At 44.4% G+C, this 14,452-nt stretch overlaps 1 long non-coding RNA gene across 1 annotated transcript in view; it reads left to right on the top strand.

Moving 5' to 3' along the window:
• The window catches only part of LOC116280978 (uncharacterized), a 177,474-nt gene extending 174,467 nt beyond the window's left edge, over positions 1–3,007 (top strand). Inside the window, exon 5 of the long non-coding RNA XR_012073639.1 lies at positions 2,800–3,007. This is a non-coding gene — a long non-coding RNA (uncharacterized lncRNA). The remainder of the gene's footprint in view (positions 1–2,799) is intronic.
• The last annotated feature ends 11,445 nt before the right edge of the window (positions 3,008–14,452 follow it).

Raw genomic sequence — 14,452 nt, 5'->3', positions numbered from 1 at the left:
TTGCCTTCAACCTTGGGTGGCCTGACTTGTAACTGATTCCTGGTATTTTGTAGATCTTCCAAAGGTGGTCTTGTCCTTCTGGCTTTGCTGTGTCCCTTCAAAGAAGTACTGCAGCGATTAGACTGAGAGAAAAAGCACCCTGCATCCCTGTTAATTATGAACCTCTGTTCTATCACAGGATTCAGACACTTTAATCCTTCTACTGAATTGTAAATTTCCTGCCAACCGGGTTGCTTGATTAACCCTCACTCCCAACCTCTAACTTCAAGAGGAATAAATTAAGCCCCAGAGATGTTGGATGAGTGTCTAAAATGCATAGCAAATTTCCAAATGAATAAAAATAAAGCCAGCCACGCAATGCTGACTCCTGGACCCACGTTCTTCTTAATTGCTATCACTTTTCAAGGCCAGTGAGGAGCATTTCAGGAAGCCTGGGTGCTAGCTTTTTGGCTGCCTGAACCTCATACTTACTGCCACCTGCAGTTAAGGCCTCTGTTCATTCAAGCCTCAGCCTTGAATAATCTGTTTGAAATCAAAATGTAAAGGGTTGCATTGGGAGAGACTGAGATCCAGAATTGTAGTACTGATGGCCGGAAGGATGCCACGCCCAACACCACTTGCTCATCGTGGCTCACTGGCTAAGGACTTAGACTCTGGGCCAACAGCCAGCCCTGAGTTTAAATTCTTGCCTGCCATTTTCAAGCTGGGAGACTTGGAGTGAGTCACACAGCCTCCCTGAGCCTCATTTTCCTTGTCTGTAAAACGGAGACGTTAATACCATCTATGTCATATATTTGTTATGCAGATTAAGTGGAATGATGTTTCTATATGTGTATAAAGGGGCTGGCTTATAATCACTGAATTCCAGGTTTTAATGCCAACGATGTTATTTTTGTTGTTATTACAAGCGACATACTGATTAATCAGATTTACTAAATCACCCAGGAGAGAGAAGTGAATGCATAAGCTACCGTTAGAAATAGGGGGAGTTAAGTCCAAAAACTGATCCCTTCAGTGAGGAAAGCACCTCAACGCAGATGGTTTGGAAAGAGCCCTTTGTCATTTGGATCGCACCCAACTTTCCTCTCCATAAGCACAGCGGCTTTGCAGAGGTCATAACAAGGACATTCCAAATCAAAATTTAGAAAGACCAACTCTAGCACAAGCCAGGGGAGGCGGCTCATTGTGCTGAATGCCCTCTCAGGGGTTAATCGCCCTGGGGGCAGAGCAAACAGTGAGGCAGCTTCCCAAGCAGCTATTTTCATTTTGTGTTTCCAGCATCTGACTCAAGCTGGGTAGAAGGGTTCATTTTCTCACTTGGAAAGTTTTCAAAACACCAAAAGGATTAGGTCGAGAGGGAAATAGACCCACTCCAGCCAAATCTTTTTCAGTGGTCAAAAAAAAAAAAAAGAAAGAAAGAAAGAAAAAAAAGCCAGCAAAAAATTAATCACAAATCTGCTTCAGGCAATAAATACATGGGCCCATTCAAGAGAAGCTGTCATTTGTTTATCAGTAGCAGACAGCAGCTTCCCACAACCAACAGCAGCTGTCATCCTGCAAAAGGACATCTTTCCATTTTCATGAAGAGTAATGAAAATGTTAAGGCAAAGCAAATGACAAAATATTTGACAGCATTTATCTGCCTTTTGGCTATTTTTACCCCTGTGCCATGCCAACGCCTTCCAGACTTCCCCAACATCTTACGTTTTATCCAAGTCTTGCTTTGCCACCAAGGTACAAGTCTTGTCATTTACATTTTACAGGTGGGGAAACTGAGACTCTGAGGCTTAAGTAACATGATAGAGCCAGACAGAGCCAGAAGATGCATCATGGTTGGCTTAAAACCCACTCCAAATCCCAGGGGAGGGACAGTGTCAACAGGGAAATGGAAAGCATACCAGTTCAATGAATGCCAACCTGGCGCAGGGCAAAGTGGTAAATGTGGTGACTTAGGAGAGTGTAGAGCCTGATTGCTGCTTTCTTCTCCAGTGCGGAACTTGATATATAACGCTTACTGCGTCATCTGTTTGCTGTGTAAGGATTTTGTTTTCTATGCTGAAAATAAAGTGTGAGTGTCCATAATTATTGGTGCAGTTTACTCCCCATAATTCTTTTTTACATATTGATAATCTGGGTAATTTTTTTTTACATATTTCTACTAGTATATGGAGGTTTTTATCCCCTATCCAGAATTCCCTTGATTATTTTGCCCAAGTAGCTGAATTCATTCATTCATTGAACTTCTACTGAGTCCCTGCTACAGGGCACATAGCTGGAACCTGAGGGCACAGAGATGAATGAGTTGGAGTTCCTGCCATCAAGGGGTTCAGAGTCTCTAACGGGGAAACGGACATGCAGACAAGAAGGTAGATATGAAAGGAAACACCCTGGGAACTCTGGGCAAGGAGAGCTTGCCTCTCTCTTGGGCATCCTTGGTTGTCTCACTTCGACCTCTCCCCTTCCCCCTGGCCACTCTGCCCAGGTTCCCTTTGGTATTGTTATTTCCTCTTACATCTCGCCACTGCACTTCAGATCAGACCTCCAACATCCCTTAAAGATACTATTCCAGGCCACAGAGGACAGGTTTGTGCCTATAATGCAGATTTTTCCAGATGTCTTGCTCACTAGCAGTTCTTTTGTAGAGTAAATCAAGGCTAATTCTTTAAAGCAAAGCCACATTATAGTCAGTTTTTTTTTTCCTAGAGCACATTCCAAAGATTATGATCTATGAAGAATACCAAAATGAGAAAGGATCCCTGGGTTTGGTTTGTTGCTAATTTTTATTTGTCTGATTTACAGAGCTGATAGGCAAGCCAATGTCCGCTTCATCTCTGGTTTGAGGATATGCTGACAGATCCATCCATCAAGCAAGCTGTCTGAGCACGTTTCACAGAGGTTGTTAAACAGAGGTCCAGCTGGCTAACTCTTCCAGGAGATGAGAAAGAAGAAAGTTAATCTAAGTGCCCTCTAAGTATTTCACTCACCCAGCAGAGAAATGGACATAGCAGTGAAGTTTTTAGTCACAGGTATTAGACCTTAAAGACAAATTTCAAACAAATGTCTGTAGTTCTGCTTCCTTTATGGTCCTGGAATCGATCCCTGCTGGAAACACATTGATAAATAATCAGCTGGCAATGGTGATCTTACTGAAATGGGGGTCCATCTTCATTAGCAAATTTAAAGACCACTTGTGTCTATAAACACATGGCAGAGCAAACAGAGGAGATGTAATTCCAAGTCCACAGTTATACTGGCCCACTGAGGAGCTGGACTGCAGCTGGAAGCCGTTAACAACTAGGGGTCTAAGGGAAGGACAGTGGCCATTTACACAATCATATTAATTGTTTGGTAATCATTTTACGGTGGCTTGAAGAATTTTAAGCACATGCCAAACATCGAAGGGATATATTTTAGCTGCTCAGTTTAGGTCACTGAGGTTCCTCAAGGACAGAGAGAGGTTCCATAAAGGTATGAGAGAGACTCACAAACGACCTCTTCTGATGTCTAGTTCAAGGAGACAGCCTCCCTGAACAGCTTCCTTTGTTTGGTCTCCAACCTGTCATAGAGATCCTGGCCGTGCCTGGGGCCCATAGAATAACTTATAGAATGGGGCCAACGCAGGAATAATACTATAGGGCCCCCAGGCGGCAGGTGACATGGCAATCCTTGGCAATTTGAGCTTTATGGGTGCTCTCTAATGATGACCTTTTTTCATTGCTCTCACCAAAATATTCTAATTCCCTTTGTTTGTTTTCTCTGCCCTCCCTTGACTTTGCTGAGTCATTTCATGCTGTGTCAAGGAACTCTGTGCTGTAGCAGGAGACTCAAAAAAAGCTCTGTTAAACCCTTTATGGCTGGCTGCCGGGTTAACTCATCTAGGAGCAGGCTGTCATGCTTACCAACCACAGTGGGAGTGGTAGAGATCTGCTGTCAGTTCACGGGGGTAGTTCAAACCTGAAGGCTACGTAGGTAAGGGTAGACCTCAGCTTCTCAAAGTGTTTGAGAACTCAAATACATCCCCTGCCCTCTCCCAGTCAAGAAAGTCTCCAGGTGTCCATAGCTCATCTCCAGGTACATCTCCTTCCCTACCTCCCTGCAAAGCTCCAGGTGTCCATGTTGCATCAAAGTGGCAGTGGCAGCACCAGAGTCCACCTGTGATCAACCTCATAGAGCTCAGAAAGAGAAGAAGATCGTTCTCTATCTCACACCTGTGCCTGGGCTGGCTTTGCATGGAGAAGGAAGGAGCTCACGAAGGGATGGACCACACTCTCCCCAAAGGCAAACATTCTCCCCTGAAGAGACTCTCTATCAGAGTTTATGTCAGGGTGGGGTAGGGTTTAGGGAAGGGATATATTTGTATAGTTCCCTCCTGATTTATTGATTCTGCAGAAGGGTGCTAATTGGTGGGGGAGGGCTGCTAAGTTATTCTATACAGTAATAGGAAGGAAGAGACTAGGAAAAAACTGGTGGGGGGTGGGGAGGATAGAGGAGAGAAGGAGATGACTAAGGAGGATACTTTGATGAAGTCTTGCTGTGCGGTGTATGATGTAACCTCTTCTTCATCTTCCCATGAAACACCTGTAAAAATCAACATTGCCAAATAATGCCTTTACAGTTCTGTTGACAGAGGAAGAATGGACTATGCAGAAAGGCTCAGTCTTTGAGGAAGTGCCCATGAGTGATCCAGGACCTCCTAACGAGCTAAACCTGAACTGGAAGGCATAATACAATTAGCGAAGAGTGAGGGATAGCACTCTACTTGGGTTCATTGTTACAATGGCCAATGGACAATGGCCAAGGTAATTTTCAGTTGGCAAGAATGCTCTCCAGATACGTCATGGAGAGACACCACAAAGATCCTGGAGAAATGGCATCTCTCAGCCACCCCTGCTATCCTGCCAGTAGTCCTTCTCAGGCTGGAAGCAAAATTTCACAAGTTTGAATGGAAATGTTTGTCTTGATAAGAAGCTGTTGTAAGGCCACCAGATATTTGGTTTGATGGTGCCACATGGCCCTAAGTTCAGATATTTGTTTAGTGGTTCTCTTAAGTGTGGACCCTGGGCCAGAAACATCAGAATCACTAGGGAACTTGATAGGAATCACAGTGCTCAGGCCCCACCCTGATCTACTGAATCAGACACTTGGGAGGTAGGGCCCAGTGGTTTGGTTAAAAGGGTCTTCTGGGTGAACCCAATATCCCTGACATTGGAAAATAACTCCTTATGCAGTGAGTCTCAATGTTTGGTGGCACCTGAATCCCCAGTAGAGCTTGTCAAGTACAGAATCCCTGGCACAGACACCAGAAACTTGACAATGTGGGTCTGGGTTGAGCCTGGCACTCTGTGTTTAACAAGCTGTGCAGATGGTTGGATGCCCATCCAGGTTTGAGAACCACTAGCACAACAGGCTAGTCGGTGTGGTACTAGTGGTTCTCAGGAAGAAGCTGAGTCCTATAGCCTGAAATTACAAGCCAGTGTTGCTGGCAAATTAAACAAATTATTGAAACAATTGAGGCCTTCTGGGTTAGGTGAGCATAATGAATGTTCTTTATTAATAGATGATGTCCTGCACCCCATGGGACAGAAGCTATGGTGATCATACGTGGGGAAGAATTCTTTATCCACAAGCCCAAAGCTCCATCTAAGAGAACTCCAGGAGCTGTGGAATGAATGGGCCCCTGGGAGTGACCCAGAGACACATTCATGTTTCTCAGGGCAGCAGACCAGCTGTGGTCCAAGTGCTGCATCCAAATGGGACAAGACACTGCCTCTCTAGGCAGGATCCAGAATTCATTTGCTCAAAGGGTCATCCTCAGAATCATCTTGGAGCTTGTTACAAGTGCAGATTCAGATTCCTGGGCCCCGCTCGAACCTGTGGAATTGATCTGTGGAATTGGAGACCAAGAATCTAAATTATCTAAATCCTTAATGAGTACTTTAGGTGTCTCTCGTGCATATTCAAGTATGAGAAACACTGATCACTAAGTCCAGAAAAGTGGGTATAAAAAGGCTGGTTAGCATCATTTACATTTTAGTCAATGGCAGGGAGAATCTGTAAAGTTCTAGGACCCAAAGCTATGTGGCCTGGATGGAGTAGCAAAGAGGATCCTTGTTTCAAATTCTCATCATGGAAAGTGCAAAGGGTCATTGGTTGTGGGTGAGGTCACTTAGAATGGCTGGCTTCCACGTGTAGGCCAAGCACTTCAAGTCTGAGATGTATAGTACACAGTATTCTAGGTGTATTCAACTTAATATACCTATGTGGTAAGAGTGCTTGTCTGGTATGTAAAAGATTCCCAAGAGTGCTGGGGATAGAAGAAAATGCCTAGCCAGCAATATGCTGTAAAATTTCCTGGGGAAATTGCTCTGATATACCTATAAAGGCAAGATTTCCCATAATACTTAATTTCCTCATTCCTTGTTCTTTTTTGTTAATCCCATTTTCCTTGTGGTGCCCCGTTGAAAAATTCCTTAAGTAATTAAAAAGAAGTGAGTGAGTACATATGTTGGGAACAGCAAGGAAGGGGGACAGTTAGAGCTGGCAAGTCTGCCTTCCATTCTGCAGAGGGTGTAGGAGGAAGAGACGTGGGTGAGGAGTCAGGAAGGTGAGCCCATGCCAGAGGTTGCCAGGGGTAGCTCATGGGAGAAAGCGTCCAAGCGACCCCGTGCTATTCCCACAGGGTCCTTCCTAAGAGCTGTGCTGGCTGATTCACAATTTAAATTTCTATCATGAGTTACACTGTTCTGGTAGTGGGTGCTGGAATATACACGTCCATAGCCACGGTTTTAGAAGTAACCATACACCTTACATATTTTCCCCCTAAATATCTGCACATCTACTTCTGCAGTACAGACTTACAATATCTTTTTAAAAACCTCCTCCCCCAAGTGTAACTTCATTAGAAGTCAGCTGGCCTTCTGACTAGCATTTCAGGCTCTGATTATTACTCCAAAATCCATTAAACACATAAAATCTCTTATTGGAACCTCCAATTAAACCTCAGGTCTCATAAAAGAGAATGGAGTGATTATAGGAAAGTGATCTAATACTGTGCAAGTGATGGGAATAGTAATGCTGGGGATTTATGCAGTGGCTTTTGTCCAAGGAACAAAAAGAACTTCCTGGCCTCGGTCTAGTGCAGTAGGTTTTGATTTCTGCTTTGTTAATTAGTTGGCTTTGCATGTGTCCAAGGTTCTCCACCTGTAAAATAAGGATAAGGTTAACTACCTAACCTAACACCCAGAGACAATGGATATGAATGTTTTACACACCGTTGGGACAGTGGTTGTTGCCCCAGTGGAAACCGAGGTAGGGCTGTTCCTTCATCTTCAGACTTCTGGATTTCGTGCTGTGTTCAGGGGAACCATTCAAGCCTAATAGTGTATTGGTCAGCATCCATGCCCAGTAAGGGAGTGCTTCTCACACTTAACTGTGCCTAAGAACCACCTGGAGATCCTGTTAAAATGCAGATTCTTGAGACCTGCCTCCAGAGTTTGAAATTCAGTGATTTTGGATTGGGCTGAAGAAATTAATTTATCCAGCAATTATGTGTGCTGGACACTGTTAAAGACACAAGGGGAAAGCAAGTGAACAGTCAAAAATCCACTCACGGTCTATCTGCATTTGTAGTGGGCCTCCAGGTGATGCCAAGATTGACAGCCATTCTCCCAAAGGCCACACGTGGAGGCCCAGAGCAGCAGCACATGCCAGCTAGCGACAAATCTTGTCTCTGCCACACCAGTGGCCATACTGATGGAAATTTAACACATTTCCAAACTTTGATCCTTCTTCTTCTCTAATGGGATCTACTCCTTGGTCATAATCTTCTAGAATCTTTTTATTCTGGAATAATGAGTCCTTTCAGGTCTCCCCAGCAAGTTTGCTCTGTTTGTTGCTTTTTCCTTCCAGTATCCTGCATCATTTGTACTGGTTTCTCAAGAGATCTCCTTAGTATCAAAGACTTTAAGGAGAATCGGGAAACATGTAACTGTTCTAGGGACTTGGGCAACAGAAATGATCACACATATGTCTGGATTTGAACTTCAAGGGTCAGAAGACAATTTATTTGTCTAGTTCCAACTTAACCTAAGGGTTTACCTTGAATGGAAATTAGTTTTGGGCTGGGCTTACTCCAAGTCATTTCATTTTCATTTTCATTTCTGTATTATAGCATTTTGAAATGGGGGAAATTAGCTTTTATTAATGACCCACACTTCCTGCAGAATGAAGGCTCCATTCTGGAATGCAGTTGATTAATTTCTCTAAGTCCTTTGATGCATCAATACAAAAGATGCATTGGCATCTTAGCTGACCCAGACCAACAGAGCAAATGAAGCACAGATGCACGATGCCATTGCACTTTTTTTTTTTTAAAAAAGACTCTTTTTATGTGCAATATCTACCTTTAGAAATATGTGTTAATAAGCAGAGCTGAAATATAAAAAGTTCATTTCACTCCAGCAAACCTCAAGTGTCCAAAACTGATGACCAGTGACTCTGAGTAAACTAAAGGTGGAACAAAGCAACAAGGGCAAATAAGATTTTAAGTTAGTGAAGAAAATGAAGAACTAAAAAAATACCTGATAGGTTTCAGGTTCATTGAAAAATGTGTCCAGGGCGATTTCTTAAGTAGTATTTCGTTTAGTCCGTATTTTGTCTGTTATCTATGTCCTGCTTTCTTCCCCAAAGGATTTGGGCTGCCCTTTGTCCTCTTTGCCAGGTGTGAGATCGCCCTGTAAAGGAAAAGATCATCCCTTCATCTTCATCTCTTCCTTCCTCTCAGGTTCTCCAACTACTTAGGAATTTCAAACAGGATCAGGAAAGTACTTATTACTTATCTTATAATAAGTTTTCTGACATCCAGTATAATCTCCACCATTTTAATAGCTAATTTTAAAAATCAATCTTAGAGGCCTTCCCAGCTCCAAAAAAAGATGAGTTTATAGGTATGTATTATGTTTGTAATTGATGGCACAGGTAAACATCTTTATTTCCATTTTTTAAAAGTAACTGCAAAACTTTAAAAAAAGAAGTCTGTAACTACTAGATATAAAACAGATAAACAACAAGGTCCTACTGTGTAGCACAGGGGACTATATTCAATACCTTATAATGGCCTCTAATGAAAAAGATATGAAAAGGATATGTGTGTGTGTACACACACATACACACACACACACACACACACATATAACTGAATCACTATGCTGTACACCAGAAATTAACACGACATTGTAAATCAACCATACTTCAAAGAAAGAAGTCTGCAATTTTGGGAAATGATGTTTCTTTTCCAAGTCCTTTCAGGGCCTTGTCCTCCTGTGTACATATTTTACATGCATGCACATTTAGTATGCAATTGTTTCACTCAATATTCTATTGTAAACATTTTTCTACTTTGTTATACATTTAACTTTAAAAGTTTAAGTGTCACCACTTTTAATGGCTGCATAATAGTCCATAGAATTGATGTGTCATTATAACACAGGAAAAAGAAGGGAGCTATTTGAGTGGATGACCACAACACAGTTTGTCAAGTGAGTGGCACCACTGTTATTTACAGCATGCTGGAGCATTGATATTCCAGGGAGAGAGGTCTGGTACCAAAGAGCTTATTACAGTGAGGGCTTATTTATCAGAGACGCAGAAGATGAGAGCTGTCTTGGTGTCAATTTTGTTTTGAAACCCCTCTTTATTCATTTTCTGTATTAATATCCTTCAAGGGGCAACAAGTTCTGCATAAAGCAGAGCAAACAGTTTAAATGAAGCAACTCACCCCCCGTCTTCTGCACAGTGGCTGGGAGGTGAGGGCTAGGTGCCCTCTGACACCTCAGCACATGCATACACACACACACACACACACACGCACACACACACCGACTTCAGGAGAGTCACAGTGCAGAGGGAATACAGTAGACGAGGCAGTAGCGTGTAGTGACTGTGAGCAAGTACCTGGAGCCAGACTTCACCCTTGTGCTCTTGGATTTGACCATAAAAATGAGGATATAATAGTAACACACTCCCTAGGGTTGTCGTGGGGATTATATAAAGAACAGGACTTGGCATGTGGTAAACACTGTATAACTGTTCATGATCATCATTACTCTTCCACTCACTTTTGAAGGAGCACAGAGCACAGCAGAGGTCAACGTGTTGCTCCATCTGTAATAGTTAAGGGCAAACTATCCAGTATAATCCTGGCCCCTTTTCCCTGTATCCACTTGTTTTGCCTGAGCTGGTACCTGAGACTTTGTGTGTGCATTTTAAGCCCAAAACTAAAGAACAATTCCTGGAAGTTTAAGCCTGGTTTCAATTTCACACACATAGCCTTTCTGAATGAAGGTGGCATTGAGTTAGTCCAAGACTCTCCCAACCCCATTACTAGCTACCATTTACTCATCGCCTACTCCATGCCAGGATTCTATCAGGCACTTCATATCACTATATCTAACGTCCCCAACAATCTTATGGGATAGTGTTATTATTATTATTACTAATTCCCGTTTTACAGATGTTGGAACTTGTGACCAGAAAGATAAAGTAATTTGCCTAAAGCCAATGGACTCAGAATTTGGAATTTAAATTCAGTTCTGTGTTATTTCCAAGTGCATTCTTTTTCCACTGCACCCACTCCTGGGCATTGTGATATATGCACAAAGATGACTTGAGTCCCGGGGGCTGGCATTGCTGATTAAGTAAACTGGTTAATGCCCACAGATGCTTTGCTGAACTGTTCAGTGCTTCCCATGCACCCCGGGCTCAATGCCAGCCCTCAAAACCCCCTCTTCCTCCCCACACCCACACTTGCATTTCAGACTTAGCATCTCTGCTCCTCACCCTGGCCTGCACTGGGGCTTCCTCTCCGCTAATGAAAAGAGTTATGCGGTTGACATAGAGACAAGCAGATCAAGCCTGCTGGCTCTGGTCCTACCTATCACCTCCCCATTGTGTTCTCATGTCTGGTGACCTTCTGTCTCACCTTATCTCCACAGCCCACTCTCTTCCTCTTCTTTCTGCTGAAGAGCAGGCATTGGGGTTGCAAAGGAACATGATGGAGGCCCCCCTCATCCGCCCTTATTCCCCAGCTGGCATGGGGCACATGAATCCCTGATTAGACTCCTGCAAGGGTGAGTACACACACCAGCCTTCGAATGGCAGCTGGGAGAAGGTGAAATGAGAGATCTGCAGATGACTCCCACTGAGCTGCTTTCTGGAACTTCAGGCATAAGAGGCTCTCACTCAAGTCCCAGACTAAGATCACAGGGGCAGTGTGAACTGCCGTTACGGGCTGAATTGTGTCCTCTCAGAATCCGTATGTTGAAGTCCAAACTCCCAATACCTTAGAAGGTGACCTTATTTGGAAACAGGGTCAGTGTTGGCATAGTTAAGATGAGGTCATACTGGAGTGGCCTAATTCAATGCCTGGTGTCCTTATGAAAAGGGAAGATGTGGACACAGGCATGCTCACAGGGAGAACGCCATGTGAAGATGAAGGCAGAGATAAGGGTGATGCTTCCACATGCTAAGAAATGCCTAACGTGGCCAGCAAACCAGCAGAGCTGAGGGGAGACGTGGGACGGAGTCTTCCTCACAGCCTCAGAAGGAACCAGCCCTGCTGACTGCGTGGCTTGGACTTCTAGCCTCCAGGATGGCGAGGCAATCAGTTTCAGTTGTGGAAGCCCCCCAGTGCGTGGCACTCTGTTACGGCAGCCCTCGGAAACTGCTGAGATGGAGAGATCCCTGAGTGGGTCATCTGAGAGCTACTGCAATCTGTTCTCAGGTCAGGTGGGCCCAGACGGCGTTAGGACTGTGGGGGTGCCTCCTGGTTGCCTCCAGACAGCCCCTAGTCCTTCCCTGGGCCTCTCTGGAGACAGTTCTAGTTGAGGAACAACTCACCCTCGCCAAATGCCTGATGCCACAGGCCATCTTGGGTGCCTGCCTGATGAAATGGAAGAAGTTAGGTTTGAAGCCTAGAGTTACCTCCACTATAGGGACATGTTATGACTTTCATGGGCCTTAGGTACCCTGGTCTTTGTGAGTTCCTTCCCCCATTTAAAAAAAAAGTTAAAAATATTTGACAACTTCAGTGGTGTAAAGACAAGTATCATCTATGCTAAATCCATCATTCTCTATTTGTTAAAATTATGTTTATTTTTTCTTCATATTTTAAAAGAAATTAAAATAAAGACATTTCTGAGAGCCCCTAAAAGCACTGTGGGCCCCCGACACTTGGTCCCTGTTGGCTAAGTCATCCCTGCCCCATGGCTAAAATAAATGAGCCACTGGGGAATTTAAAAATCTCCCTCCACTGGGTGGTAGTGCCACCAAGAAACGAATCTTGGAGAGAGCTGTGGACAAGGGGGTTGCATCTAAGCAATTTCTCTCTCCTTTAAAGTTATGCAATTGCTGCCCACGTTGCATTTCTTGTGTCAAAAAGTCCATAGTTCGCCTTACACTTTTCCTTTACCTCAGGATGAACCAAAAAATAAATAGTCTCAGGTATAGACAGAGAGCCACGCTACCTACAAGCTGCCACCACCTGCAAGTGTGGGACCGTAAATCCACACCCCTCCCACCGAGGCAGCCGTTGCAGGCTGTCAGAACCATACATAAAACATGCCCCTCTGCGCTTTTTATCGGCCTCGCTGATTTACTGTATATACAGTCTCCAAGTTAAATACCAACAGAAGCACCCGAAAATATATTCTCTTGCAGCCCTTGTCTGAAAAACCGCATTGCCCAAATAATGTCTGCTCGTTCATCATTTACTTCCCAGTCCCTGGGTGTCATCCTGGGAGACACATCCCCACAGCAGTGCCCCGTGAAACTGGTGAGCACAGAGGAGGGGAAGCAGTGGTACGACCCAGGCATGTAAAACGCAAGCAGGTTTTAAAAATGAGACGAAGCGATTGGAACAGTGGATACCTGGCTCTCCTTTAGTGGGGCTTTTACTGGCTTCCCTTAATTTACTATTTGAATCTCTCTTCCTTTTATGCACGCCTCCCGGCAGTAGGAGCAGTGATAACAAATTGAATAAATAAACCCACACTAAATGGTTCTCCCTAGAAACCATTAGGAAGTGTCTGTGTTTATGCAGAATTCCGATTACTCTCTGTGGAGGAGAGCTGGTTTCTAGTCAGTGACGATCCACTGGAACACAAGTCTCAGGAAGCAGATGGCAGCCCCCAGCTACAGGTTAGCAGTACGGGGAGAGGAGAGGCTGTGTGGGAGTGTGCTGGTTTTGTAGGCTGGCCTGGATGTATCAGCTTTGCAACTACAAGATGACACTTTGGGGCACCCGATTCCTCATCCACAGAGTGAAGGCAATGCCAGTGGTGGACAGTGTGGACTGGGAATTCAATCTCCATCCCCTCCCTGACCTTGTTTAGGTAACTCCCTGCCCACGGCCGGCTTCAAGGACATGTGACCTGTGTGCTCATGCAGGGCCTCGTGCTCAGATGGCTCCATGCTTGGTTACATGCACTGCTATCACCATCTTGAAATTCGTAATCATTTTATCTTTGAACTTGTGATTTGTAAGTAATGTCTTACCAATGGGATGGTGGAAAGTGATGTGAACAGAGGGGATACAACATTAAGTGCTGCCTCGTTCACACCTTCTGTGACTAAAGGGAATTCTGTCCTTGCTGGTGAGTGGTTCAGGCTAGGCATGCCACTCAAATCAGATCAATGAGAAGTTTTCTAGGGGCTTCTGGAAAAGTCCTCTCTGCTGCTTCCAGAACTGACTCTCTCTGTTCCATCTTTCTGCAAGAATAAGGATGAAGCCAATGGACAGACGAGGTCAGAGTCAAGCCGGAGCTTCTAGACGAAGCAGCCCAAGTGTTGGCCCTCCTGGTGGACTTATGGGAATATGACCAGCTATTTCACTGTTGCTAAATCCCATGTGAGATGTAACTCGATGCTGAAAGCATACCAAAAACTGTCTGTTGACTGAGTGGACAGATGTGTACACCAGTGAAAAACCTGAAGTCATCCTTGGCTTTGGACTGGCCAACGAAAACGTCATGGGTCATGAAGGAGGGGGCGATCCAACGTGAAGAGCAAGAAAGAGGCAGTCCCAGAAGGAAGGGGCACCATGGCTTGTGCAGGGGCATGAGGCAGATAGACATAAGGGGGCAGAGAGGGACATGGTCTGAAGATGCAATGGTTCATGTGGGGAGGGTAGGTATCATAGAGGGGCTGCCCTGCATTTTTGAGGGTCCAGGGTTTTCTTAAGGCAGTACAGTCAATTGCAGTGGACCCTGCAATAGGTTACAGCTCAGAAATGCCTGGGTGGTGAAGAGATACAGTCATGGGAAGATCTTCAGAGCTACTTTCTTATCACCTCATTCAAGCAAAGACACTTCACCAAAATATTAATAGCTCAGTTTTGGCATTCAACCATCCGGGTTGGAAACCTCACTAGTGGCGTATCCCGGGCAAGTTATTCTAT

This window comes from Vicugna pacos, chromosome 6, assembly GCF_048564905.1.
Source record: "Vicugna pacos chromosome 6, VicPac4, whole genome shotgun sequence".
Classification (NCBI taxonomy): Eukaryota; Metazoa; Chordata; class Mammalia; order Artiodactyla; family Camelidae; genus Vicugna; species Vicugna pacos.
The sequence above is the reverse complement of the archived record's forward strand: the minus strand, read 5'-3'. Positions and strand labels throughout refer to the sequence as shown.